Here is a 13,427-nt window from a genome sequence, read left to right as displayed (position 1 = left end):
GCTTACACCTCCCTTTCCCAGATCAAGGCAACTATACCTGCTTGCTGGAAGCCTCCATTCTAGGACTCACTACCTGGCTTCCTTCTTAGGGACACCTCTCTGCAGGCATCTCACGTAACAATGAAGTGAAAGGGTGGAGGGGCAGCAGGGCATGAGGGCCACAAAACCCAGTGACACATCCCACAGCACCACACGCCCACAAAGCCACACACCCCTCACCCGTCACCAAGCCCCACCCACAGCTTCCACATCCACACCCTGTCCAGGCACACACCCTGTCTCACACACAGACGTGCCACACACACAAAAGGAGGTTCCAGTAATGAGACACTCTGTCCACATTCCTGGCCTCTTTGCCTTAAGTGCATAGGCAAATTTGGCAATAAAAATTGTCGGAGGATAGAGAATTTGTTCTACTGGATAATAACATTTATTATAAATAATAATAGTAGCTAATATTTAGTGCTTATCATATGCCCAGCTGTATTAGTTTGTTTTCTGTTGCTTAGGATACATGAAAGTAGGTAGTTTATAAAGAAAGGAATTTATTTTTTACAGTTATGGAGGCTGAGAAGTCCAACGTTGAAGAGCTGCATCTGGTGAGGCCCTTCTTGCTGGTGGGGACTCTGCAGAGTCCCCAGGTGGCGCACGGCATCATATGGTGAGAGGGCTGAGCGTGCTGGCTCAGGTCTCTCTTCCTCTTCTTAGAAAGCCATGATTTCCCCTCCCATGATAACCCATTAATCCATGAATGGATTTGAATGGATTAATCCATTCCTGAGGGCTCTGCCTCTTAAAGACCCCACTTTTTAATACTGCCACATTGAGAATTAGGTTTCAACATGAGTTTTGGAGAGGACATTCAAACCATAGCACCATACCTGCTTTGTGTGTTTACGTGTACTATTTAATTCTCTGGCCAAGGAAGGTGCTGCTCTCCTCACTTTGTGGATGAGGAAACTAAGGCAAAGTATGTTTATCTCACTTGTCCAAAGCCACACAGCTAATCTATGGCTTAAATAGGGCAGGCTCTCACTGCTTTGCAAACAGACCCAAGTCACATGCCTGCTGCACTGGTTGGGGTACAGCAGGAATGTTACAGTCTGGAGTGGATGCTTGGGGGCCAGAGTCACAATCATGGAAGGCATCAAGTTTTGGGGGGCACTGCCATCTTCACCAGTAGCTTCCAAGTTGGTCAGGATAATAGGTGTTGCCCTTGTACTACAGTAATGAGAGAAGGTTGTGGAAGGTGTGGGGAGCTCCAGAGGCCAGGTCTGGAAATGGGACACACCTTTTTGCTGTTCCTCTTTCATTTAAAAAAGAAAGAAAAGCTAGTATAATCTTGGAGTGAGAGAAGCAGTTTCTAAACAGAAAAATATGAGACATGTTTCAAATAAAAATATCTACAGATTAGAATTTATTTTTAAAAATTCAAATGTACCGAAAGCTTACCCAAAATTCTGAAAGGACCAGCTGAGAAAATGTATCAATGCATACTTACAGGGTTTACATGCATCAGTGTGTAGTTACAGGGTTTAGATGCATGAAAGTGTACTTGCATGGTCTAGTTCCATCAAAGTGTACTTGCAGGATTTAGATCCATCAAAGTGTACTTAGGGTTTAGATGCATCAGTGTGTACTTGCAGGGTCTAGATGCATCAGTATGTACTTGCAGGATTTACATGCATCAGTGCCATACTTGCAGGGTATAGATCATGTGTTCATGTTATCTGTATGCCCGCGCTTAAGAGATAAGCACAGGTGGGCAGTGCCGCTCCCTTCTGAACTGACCCTACTTTAACTCCAGCCTCCCCATTCTGCCTCCACACCTTCCCCTACTCTTTCTCAATAAAACACTCAGGAGGATCATCTACCTTCACTGTGCCATTCCTCACCTTCTATTCATTCTTTTTGAAAAAGTAATAAATTTTAATTGTGAAACATTTCAAGCACTCAGACAATACAAAGCCCGCTGCTTTTGGAATGCCCTCCTTCTCTTTGGGTTTAACTTCCTTCTTCCTGAAGCAAATGCTTTAGGATGCTGGTTCTCAAAATTTTTGATGTCAGGTTCCCTTACATTCTTAAAAATTATTGTGGTGCCTAAAGAGCTTTTCTTTGTGGGGTATGTCTGTTAATATTTACTGCATGGGAAATTAATACTGAGAATTTATAAAATACCTATCAATTTTAAAATTACAATTATAAACCTGTTACATGTAAACATAGATAAGCTTTTATGAAAAATTTTTCAAAAACAAAAAATATCACGAAAAGGATGGCATTGTTTTATGTTTTAGTAAATTTCGACTGGCTTAATAGAAGACAGCTGGATTTTCATATCTGCTCCACAATCCATGTATTGGGGTGTGTTGTTTTAGTTGTACTGTGAGAAGCAAGTCTAACCTCATACTGCTATGTAGTTGGAAAGGGGAGGAGTATTTCAGTTGACTTTTCAGGTAATTGTGGATATCTTTGACACTACATCTGAATTCAACAACAGGTAGTTTCTTAAAATTAGTTGCCACATGGAATCTGAAGCCACATTGGTAAACTTTTCATACTCCATTATATTACAGTTCTTTGCCCTGTCTTGCACTTATCTACATATGATCTGTAACATGATACACTGATCGCTTGGAAAATAGTGGTCCATTGAGTTAGGTGGATCTTCTAAGCATTGTCACATTTCATTACACACTCTCAGAAAATCACATTCATTAATATCACCACTAGTCTCATCAGAAAAGTCGCTGAGTATTGGGAGCAGTCAGATTCACAGTAGTAGATACAAGAAGTTTCATGGGGAAGCTCAGATTTTATCATCGACAATAAAATACTATTGGGATTCTCTTTAAAGTGACAGGCTCACTACATTCATTTTCAAGAGGATGCTTGCCAGACACCAGTGTCTGAAAAATGATCGTTTTCAGTTATTCTTTCAAACCCTGCAAGTATGCTTTGATGAATAGAAGGTGAGGAAAATGATGTTCCATGGAAATGCAGCTAGTTCAGGGTGCAACTCAGGCAGTCATACAGGTGCTCTGCCTCAGGACCTCCATCGCTCTTTGGCATACAGCAGAGATACTTAGAATATCAGGAACACTTACACACAAGGGTTGCTAGTTAATACAATTAATACTTTTCACTGCTTCATCAAGGATATTCTTAAACTGTTTTTGGTTTCTGTTTGGGTTTTGTTCTTTGGCTTTTGTAAGTTTGAGTGTTTGATGGTGAAGAATGTGAAGACTACTGGCACAGTGGATGCTATTGCCTTAATTTGTGCGGCTTCTTCCATTGCTTCGATACCATGAATGTCAACACAGTGAAAAGCAAATCTCTCCTTAGAATGATCATTGAATGATCATGAAAATAGTCTTGACCTTTTGGAACCTCTGCTTTGGGATTCCTGCATGACATTAAAAGGTAAGCCCCTAGGCGGGGGAGAGATTATCCCCTCCACACTCCTTCAGCAGCAAGTATTGGTGTTAAGCTCTGATTTTCCATTTCTTCTGGTTTCTAACAGCTGAGAAATTCTTTCCTTTGTTGCCAGTCTTCTTTAAGCATTCTTTTCCCTTGATCTCCAGAATGCCACTGCTTTTTGGTTTCTTCCCAGCTCAGTGGCTGTTCCCTTCCCTTCTCCTTGCTGGTTTGTGGTATTTCCTTTTCTATCTGACCTTTAAATGCAGGACTTCACAAAGGCCCAGCCCTGAGTTGTGTTCTTTTAACTCAGCTCTTGTTGGGTGGTCTCAAGTTCCACGGCTTTAAATACCAGTTTTGTGCAGGTTCCCCAAGCTACACCTCCAGCTCAGAACTTTCTACTGAACTCCAGTTCAGTTTACTAGTTGCCCCGTTGATGTCTCCATGGTTTCCACAGGGACCTCTGATCCTGCTGTCAGCCAAGGTCTTGCTCCAGGCCTCGTCTTTTTAGAAGTGGCATCTTTAATACTGAGATAATCAGAAAATTTGAAGTCATGTTTGACACCTTACTCTCTCTCTGTACCCCCAAGCCAATCAGTCATGAAGTCACGAGAAGTTATTCACCAAATTACTTTCTTTCCATCATCATTACTGATCTGCTGCTTCCTCTCCTGGGTCCCAGCGCCTCTGGCCAGTACTGCTGCCGCCACCCTTCACCAGGCCTGCAGGGTCACCCACATCATCTCCCGTGCCCCTGGGTGGGGCCGTCCCTGCTCACTACCCCTCAGGGCCTCCCACTGTGGTTCCTGTGAATCCTAGCATCTGCCTGTGGCTACAGGCTCCTGCCTAGTTTGGCTTGTCCTTGGCTTTCTGACCTCAGTTTGTGTCTCAGATCCAAGCACATTGACCTTTGCCGTATTCAGGGAACATACCTAGTCTTTTGCCACCTCTGGGCTTTCCAGGACTGGTGATGCTCTTCTGTGATATTCCTTTGGGTCCAGTTTAGAGACCGGGGTTCGCTCCTCCCAGCTGCTCCTGCACACCCTCTGTTGATGGCTGTCTTACATTACTCTCGGCACCTCCCTCAGTACCACAGGCCCTTTGCATTATCAGCTACCCTGCCAGGTTCCCCTGCAGTGTGAGCCCATGCCAGCAGTGCCTGCCTGTTCACAGCAGCATAGAGGGGTTGTGTCACTGTGCGTCACGTCTGAGGACACCCCTACAGAGCACCTACCAGTCTGTTAGAAAAACCCATTCCCTTACATGACTGAAGTACTGGGATAAACAGTTCATAAAAGAAAAATAAAAGTGAGCAACAAGCTTTATAACTGTGTTCAATTCTCACTAGCAATTGATTTCAGGAAAACCACTTGGCAGTATCACCAAGATCCTGAAATCTAATACTCAGTCTCCCACGATTCCACGTTTAAGAATCTTTCTGATGGAAATGGCTAAAGATAGGATACAGATGTATATGGGAGGGTATTTATCTGATAGTAGATAAAGTCAGCCATTTTCATTGGAAGCAGTGAAAATGTCCCTGAATAGGATGATGGTGAAATCAGTCAGTGATGGGTGAGATTAGTGGCTTTGTGTGGCTCGAGCAGAGATGGCATCCCTGAGGCTGCAATCACTATGTCATGTCCAGCCATAGAGGGCACTGGATGCCAGGTGAGCAGTGAGAAGAAGTGTGACTGACGGAATTTAAGGAGAGGTGCTATCTGAGCCTGGGGTGTGCATTACCTTTGAAGATGTATACACTGGTGCAGTCAGGTTTCAAAATATGTTTGCATGAATGAGATTGCAAAACTTAATGGTTAATACAACCTTGGATTCAGACAGGGTGCAGTGGGATGGCTCCTGTGTGGTCCATGATGTCTGGGACCCCAGCTGAGAAGCCTTGAAGACTGGGGCTGGGCTCATGCAGAGGCTTATTCTGGAGCTGGGTCTGGATGACTCAAAGATGGGGACTGCTAACTGGAGTGCTCACATGTGGCCTCTACACGTGGCTTGGCCTCCTCACAGCATGCTGACCTTGGAGTCATTCTTACATGGAGCTTCAGGACTCCAAGTGTACATGTTCTAGTGAACGAGGCTGCATCACCCATCCTTAGCAGTCACACTGCATCCTGTCTGCTGTATTCTATTGATCCTAGCAGTCCTGAGCCCACTGAGAAGCAAAGGCATAGGTCACAGAACCCCTCCTCTCACTGGAAGGGCTGAAAAGGTCACATGGTGGAAGAGACACATTGCTGGGACCATCTTTAGAAAACACAGCTTGCCACAAGGGCCATTATTTAACTGACTAAACAAGAGGTCGATGTATAAACTCACTTTCTAAATTTGCCATACAAAATATAACTGCTCAGTACATCAAGAATATTTGTACCTACAGTCACTGTATTCCTTCCCCTGTGGAAAGTTGACAGAAGCTGTTGACTTTTTAGAACATGAACATGCAAGACATTGAATGGCAGTGGCTAGCGTCTCCAGCCATCAGATCCAATGACAGCCCTCTTTTCTATAGAGATGTACTTGGCAAGCAAAGTTGATGGAATACTCAGAGGCTCCCTTTGCCCTTTCTCCAATACAGAAGGCAATTTGAGAAGCTCTTTCTTGCTTCTTGATCTTATTAAAGAAGATCTCTTTCAATAACTCACTTTAGCTCATCTTTTCTCCCCATATGCTGTACTTCAGTGGTTTTCTGTGAGAAATCCCTCGTTAGTGTCTTTCCCAGGTGGTGGTGTCTTCAAGAACCACTGAGTGCTGGGGCTGCGGAGCCCACAGATCTGGAGTCAGGTAGCCACCTTCCCACAGCTCCCGCCGGCTCCTGCCAGCGCTTCTAAGTATTGAGTAGAGGGCCTGCCTACCTGCCAGGGAGGCTTGATTTAGGTTTTTTATACTTTTTATTTTAAATCAGAAATTTAATCTATAGTAAAGTTGATTTTCTCCTCTTAATTTCCAAAAGACAGCCATTTCTTAACTTTGTAGAAGAAGCCCCATTTTAAAAATGCATATATACATGTAAATAAAATACGAGCTAGTTTGAACGTTAAATGTTTATTGTGTGTGTTACTGGAAGTGAAGAAAACAGTGGGAAATCTCTTGATGTGAGTGAAATTGATGCATGGCTGCTTTATTTTTAAGTGATTCTGTAAACCAGAGGGGCAGATACTACAGAAAGAGTCATTTCCTGACAGCTGTCGCGGCTGGCCTGTCTGCTTCTGCCATCCTTGTTGGTTAATCACCCCAGGCACTCTCTTCTTGGTTTGAGGATGACATGCTCCCTCCTTGGAGGGAGCAGATCCCAGCACTTTGTCCTGGACTGGGTTGTGAAGGCTTCTGGGGTGCACTGAGAAGACTCCAAAAGCCCTTACCAGAAGCAGTCAGAGTGTGTGATTGCAAATCACAGGTTGAGGTCGGCAAGAACCTTGGAGAGAGTGAGTTCCAAACCCCCATCTTACCGACAACAGATCCAGGAGGACCAAGGCCTTGGTGCATGGTACCCTCTGCACCCACCTCCTCCATTTCTCTCTCATCCACCCCTAGGGCTCCAAAGTGGCCCGGAAAGAAGACTCTGGTGTCCAGATCCTAACAGTGACAACCTAGGCCGATGTTCAGGAAGTTGCACTAGGAGCCAGAAGCTGTGTTGTACAAGAAAAACAGTACATTGAGATCCTTTCCCAGGCTCTGAGATCCAGACTTTTTTCAACACACAAAGGCCACGGAAAGGAGATTTCTTCTTCTACCTGCTTCTTTACCGTCAATTACCTTGTACACAGGAATGGTGCATTGTTTTTTATTGTAAAGCAAATGCTGTTTATATGAAATAATTTGCTCCATTACACCAAGATAGTTCTAATGTAACAGGTTGGCAGTGTGAGAAACAGAGGTGTCTCCTGTAGCCTCTAAAAATGTGGATAAAAAGCACATGTTGCCTGGATGCCTTCCAGTGAAAGTTTATATCAGTGAAGCGTACTTTTCAGATTGCGTTAGTGCCAGCGTGACGATTCCTGAGGAGAGCTGTTTTTCAGAGTTCTGAGCCCAGTTTTTGTTTTGGGTGATAGTGCCATAAAGGAAATGGAACCCAGGGACTCCAGGAGGTGCCCTTGGCCTTTTGGTTAAATAGGGCACCTGGGTGAGGAATGGACAGTCTTAACTCTGGAGGAGAATTCTGGAAGAGAGTTACAGAGGGAAGACAATCTTCTAAAATGTGACCCAAGCTCTGCTGTGGAAATGGAGTATTTAGATATATTAAAAATTCCTAAAATAATGTTTCACATTCATCAAGTAGAATTTATTCATTCAAGATGTAGCTGTTTCCCCAGGCTTCCATTTCTGTTTAGTTTTTCTTCCACAGTGCTGAAATACTGCATTTTTACCCCAAGAATTCATGTCTGCATTGATCTGCATTCCACTAATCATGTTTAAATCATTAAACGGAATAGTGAAGACATTATACTTGATGATGGGGCTGGGAGCGGGGAAAGGAAGAGCAGAGAAATAAATGAATCCCCCACTCGGTGTGTGTGTGTATGTGCGTGTGTGTGTGTGTGTGAGAGAGAGAGACACACACACATCTTGTTTACTTTTTCAACGAATTAATTTCACTTTTTCCTAATGTCCCTTGGCTAAGGAGAGGCTTTTCTGCCCAGGCAGGCACTCCACGAATCCACACACTCAAACACTCTGTAGCCTGCAGACCAGCACCTGCGGCATTGGAGTGGGCATCCTAAACACTAGGGCTGCCTCCCGAGGGACAGAGCCCCACTCCGTGCCACTGTGTGCATTGTATGTAGTTCAGGGCATTGGTCAACTAGAGCATGTGCTATTTCGTTAGGTAAATGGAAATTTTTTTCATCTCTCTTTCCTTTGGATATACAATTTGCAGTGAGTGAGTTTGCTATTCCTGGTCCTTCCCATCACTTTGAGGGATCCAGATGGAAGCCCCCAGCTGCACCCCATGGTATATTTCTCCTCACCTGTTGTCTCTCTCCATGGTTTTATCTGTGAAGATTATTGCTACAAAGTGACCAGTCAGAGCCATCCCTGCTGACCCCCGGAATTCCTGCAGAACAGCCTTGTAGACAAGGTGTGGGCTATTGAGTTCCTTGGGTATGGTACTTGTACCCCTCTCTCTATGCGTATTCTTGGGCTCTTGTCCTTAGAATTACTCTCTGCTCATTCGGACATTCCCATGGTGCTGATGACTGGGCAGATCAATCCCCCAGCCCAGGCCTCTTCTGGAGACTGATGATACCCCTAGATCCTGCTGTCCTACCCATGGCCGGCCACCAGAACCGTGTCTAAGAGCCGCTCCATTTCCTCCCATCAGCCCATCATTTCCACCTGTGTCACCCGCTGTGCTCATCCTCTCCCTCACTGCCCTCTGCCACTGCCTTGGGTGCTTGCAAATGCAGCCGCTTGTGTTCTTTGCTCTCAATTCTGCAGCTGCCCCCTTGCCAGGCTCTGCCTTCAGCCTCTTTGCACACAGCTTTCAGAGTTTGTGGGCTGCCCCCAGAACTCCCTCACTCAGCCCCCTTTAGGCAGAACCCACGCACCCACCTACTCCAGGGGCTGCCATGAGATCTCTTCCGTGTGCATCCAACATGGAAGCCCCTGCCTGGCTGCCTGGGGGCCTGGGCTGAGGGTGGGGGGTGGGGGGCCTGCAGTAGCACCCCAGCCTCTACACTACACTCCACACACACTGCCTGCTCTGTGCTGGTGCCCGCAGCCCAGCTGCCTTCATAGGGTGAAGAAGGAGGACCTCCCTCCATTTTCTGTCCATCCTGAGTGCCAGCGCTGACCCAAGATCCTGGCAACCCCACAGTTCATCCAGGGTCCACATGAAGGTCCTAATGCCCACTGGGTAAGGATTGCATTTAATTATGGTTCAGCGTTGACCATTTGGATAACCTTGAACCAGGGAGTACCAGTCATTGGGGTACTATAGACTGAATATTTATGTCCCTCTCAACCTAACCCCCAAGGTGATGGGATTGGGAAGTGAGCCCTTAGGGAGGTGATAAGGTGATGTGGAATGGGATTAGCGCCCTTGTAAGAGAGGCCTGAGAGAGACCCCTTGCCAAAAGGCTGTCATATGAGGATGCAGGGAGAAGTCACCGTGTTCGAACCAGGAGCAGGGCCCTGGTCAGACTTAACTCTGCCAGCACCTGATCTAGGACTCCCCAGCCTCCAGAACCATGAGAAATGAATGCCTGTTGTTTATGAGCAACCCAGTTTATGGTATCACATTACAGCTGTCCAAATGCACTGAGCTAGGGGGCAGGTGGCCTTGTAACAAAATGCTCCATTTTTTTTTTTTTAGAGTTAGATTGCTTTTTAGCATTTTTTAAATTATTATTATACTTTAAGTTTTAGGGTACAGGTGCACAATGTGCAGGTTAGTTACATATGTATACGTGTGCCACGCTGGGGATTAATGTTAGGAACCTATTAGATAGCAAGCCTCCCTAGTATGCGTTTAAAGCCCAATTTCACTTACTAGCAAATGCCCACTTTCAGGGACAAACTAACATGAACAGTTCAGCTCACACCCCTGAGGAGTAAGGACCCCCGGTTCCTTCAGACCCTGGCAGTCACAGTGCACTGCAAAGCTGTTGACACACAGGCATGCACTGTTTTCCTCAGTATTCCTAAGTCTTGGGGTCTTTGCCTTTAATTGGGTTGTAGCTTTAGTAGAGGAAGGCAGGTCTCCACTGAATTGGGATGCCCCTGTCCCCACATACCTGAGGCTGAATGCAAGGAAAGGTGAACCTTATTAGGACAGGGCAGCTGCCACTTCTTACCAAGGAAGGAGAGAGTGGGGAGGGGCCATGTGCTGTCAGATCTCCAGTCACACCACAGGCTGCAGGCTGCCCCTGTGCCTTGCTCCCACTTTCCCCACAGATTCTGGCAGCCACCATCCAGGAAATACGCTGAGCAAGAAGACCCAACCAGAAAGTCACACCAAGGGCTTGGCCCTTTGGAGCATTCCTGCAAAGCCCAAGTGGTTAGGAAGTACATGTGTCACTATCTGGAAGTCCCACACTGGAAGTATTATGTGGAATAAGCTTAAGACACAGCCAGGCCATTTGCCAGGCCCTACTGGGAGCGGTACCAGGCGGTAAGGGGACCTGGCCTGGGGCAGCTGTCAGGGGCAGCCCGAAGCATAGGCCCAGAATGCACCTCCCCTCTCCCTGCCCAATGACGGGGCGCCTCTGCAGTGTGTGGACAGGTGCAGGTGGCTGTGTGGCAGTGGCACTCTGTCCTTGTACTCTTCCCTGTGTGTCTTTCCCTGGAAATGTTCATCAGTTCTGTGTCTGTGTGTGTATGTGTATGTGTGTTTTAACCTCAGATATTAATTTGGTGACTTCTGGACTGAAATTAAGCTTTGAATGCACTGCTGCTGGAAATCAAACATGAATTTGAGAAATCAAGGCTCTCCCCTGGGTGTGGCTTGGCTTTTCCAGCCCCAGGTTCAGCTGATTCAGAACCTGTCCTGAGGGATACACTCACATTCTTCCCTTTCTCGCCTCCTGCCCCTGCTACCATGCCCATGTCTACACTCATTCCTTCAGGCGTCCAGGAGCAAATCTTTTCCCCTTAAACTACAAGCCCATTCAGTAGAACGGGGTTAGGAGAGTAGTATCCTCTGTGGGGAAAACAGATCACGTTTTGTTACTTAAAAAATTCAGCTTCAAAGAGTATTTTCCTCCTAGATATCTGCACAGTTGATCTTCAAGCTTTTGCACAAATGTCATCTCAATGAGTCTCTTCAATTTTACAACCCACTCTTCAGACACCCCGTCCTGCCCAGCAAGCCAGGTCTTCTGTTGTAGTCACAGCACTTACAGACTCATAACCTATTGTTTAATTTATTTTTTTTCTCTGTTCTTATTGGAGTATAAACTCCACAAAGGCAGAGGTTTTCATCCACTGATGTGTGCTGAGCACCTAAAATAATCCTCATTACATAATTATTTGTTGAATGAATGAATATGTGGCTTTTGTTATTTTTAAATGAATCTACAGTGTTGGTCTTAAAACTGCCTTGGGTCCATATATTTTGGCATTTTATTTTCTTGAGCAGCTGAGTCTTTCAGAAAGCGAATAAAGATGATTAGTGTAGTCAAAGTGAAACTCCATAAAACTTTGGAATGGGTAAGTGTTGAGGGGAGGGGTGTGTGTGTGTGTGTGTGTGAATGCATGGACATGTGAGCGTACACACGTGCATGCATAGGTCAGAGGAGAGGATAATGTGTTTGGATGTGATGTTGTGTCTCTTTTTACAGCAGTATCACTTTTTTTTTTTTTTAACTATCTTTTCAATCAAAACTGTTCCACCGAGAAGGCATTGGGTCGTCCTTGCCTGATGAGATGGCCTGACCCCCACGAGAAGGCCAGGACAACGTCACAATCCACTTGGGTGGTCTGTGGATCCCCCTGGGTTGTTGACTCTTAATTTTAAAAGACAAGTGTTATAAGCTTTTGCTGTTACGGTGAAAATACATCTTCCTTTCCTAAATTAAGGGGAAACTTAAGTGGCTGATAGTATTTCCCAGACAACTGGGATCATGTTTGAAGCCTTGATAAAAAGTGTGCAGAAAAATCTCTGGATGTGGCACAGAAACTGATGTTGCTGTAATCAGCAACTAGCAGTAAGTATCTGAGATCCCCCTCTGGAGATGCGCCTGACTGCGTTTATGTGCCTGATACTAACATGTCCTCATTAACAGAGTGTGCTGGAGCTGGAGCTGGAGCTTTATTTCAGAGTGGCAAGTTCAAGCCAGAATGTTTCATGGCAGGCAGATAGTCATTCACTTTCCTTCTGGGCTGGTCTTTCAAAGTTCTCTTTTTCTCCTCCATAGAGGACAGTATTTTCCAAGGTGTTCAAATGTTTTGGTGATAAGACATTTTAAAGCAGTCTAAAGCGTCATGAAGAGCCGGCAGGAGGCCCCTAGGTGCAAGGCACAGGGTGATCGCAGGGCTGGTTATGGAGCTGTCCCTGGGCTGACTCTGACTCAGCTGGCAGTGGGCAGCCTGCTTCAGCCTGTTCCTGGGCTGCAGAGAGCACCTTGCTCATCGGAATTTGCTGCTGTCCCATGGCTTTTTGTATGGCCCAGGAAACCACTGAGCAGCCCTCAACTCCAGAATGCATTTCCATGGAGCTTAACTGGGAGGACTTTATTTGGGGAAGAAAAGAAGCCTCTCAGACTATTCTCTCATAGTGCATGGCTGTGTGGCTGCTCTGGGCATGTCTTCAGATAGCCTGCTTTTTACTTTTTACCCACTGTGCCATTAGCTTCATTTCAATGACTGATAAAGTGTTCTTCTTGACAATTAAACAGTGCATTTGCTGATAATTATTTCTTTTTGTTGTCAATTTTAAAGGTGCTGGTCAACAGATTGTGAGTCGATTATAAATTGCCTCTCCCAGCCTCCCACCATCTCATTCACTATTTGTATGGCATGTTAAAATGTTTTGAGGAGTGGAGCATTTACATAAGCATCTGTTGGTCGACTGCAAATGTGTGTGTGTATTTCATATATTTAAACCCATCAAAAACTCCAGCATCCAGTTTGCTGTTCTCACATTTCAGATGAAAAACTGAAACACAAAGATTAACAAAGTCCCCTAAATTTATATAGATGGTTAATAGTGGAAGCTGGGATTAAACTGGTGTTACAGATTACATGTTTGTATCCCCTCCCCCAAATTCATATGTTGAAATCCTAACTCCCAAGGTGATGATATTAGAAGGTGATGCCTTTGGGAAGTGATTAGGTCATTAGGGTGTATCCCTCATGAATGAGATTAGTGCCCTCATAACAGGGACCCCAGACATTCCATTGCCCCTTCTACCATGTGAGGATGGGGAGAAGGCACCATCTGTAAACGGGTAGCAGGCCCTTATCAGACATGGAATCTGCGGGTGCCTTGATGTTGGACTTCTACCCTCCAGAACTGTGAGAAATTGTCGATAAGCTACATATTCAATGGTATTTTT

The 13,427-nt window shown here is 45.4% G+C and overlaps 1 protein-coding gene and 1 pseudogene across 2 annotated transcripts in view; both read left to right on the top strand.

Annotated features, from left to right (window-relative positions):
• Positions 1-13,427, top strand: part of OTUD7A (OTU deubiquitinase 7A) — a 393,053-nt gene that overhangs the window by 83,963 nt on the left and 295,663 nt on the right. The gene's annotated exons all lie outside the window — the stretch shown is intronic.
• Positions 1-13,427, top strand: part of LOC134808440 (DEP domain-containing protein 1A-like) — a 121,329-nt pseudogene that overhangs the window by 83,494 nt on the left and 24,408 nt on the right.

Source organism: Pan troglodytes, chromosome 16, assembly GCF_028858775.2.
Source record: "Pan troglodytes isolate AG18354 chromosome 16, NHGRI_mPanTro3-v2.0_pri, whole genome shotgun sequence".
Taxonomy (NCBI): domain Eukaryota; kingdom Metazoa; phylum Chordata; class Mammalia; order Primates; family Hominidae; genus Pan; species Pan troglodytes.
The sequence above is the reverse complement of the archived record's forward strand: the minus strand, read 5'-3'. Positions and strand labels throughout refer to the sequence as shown.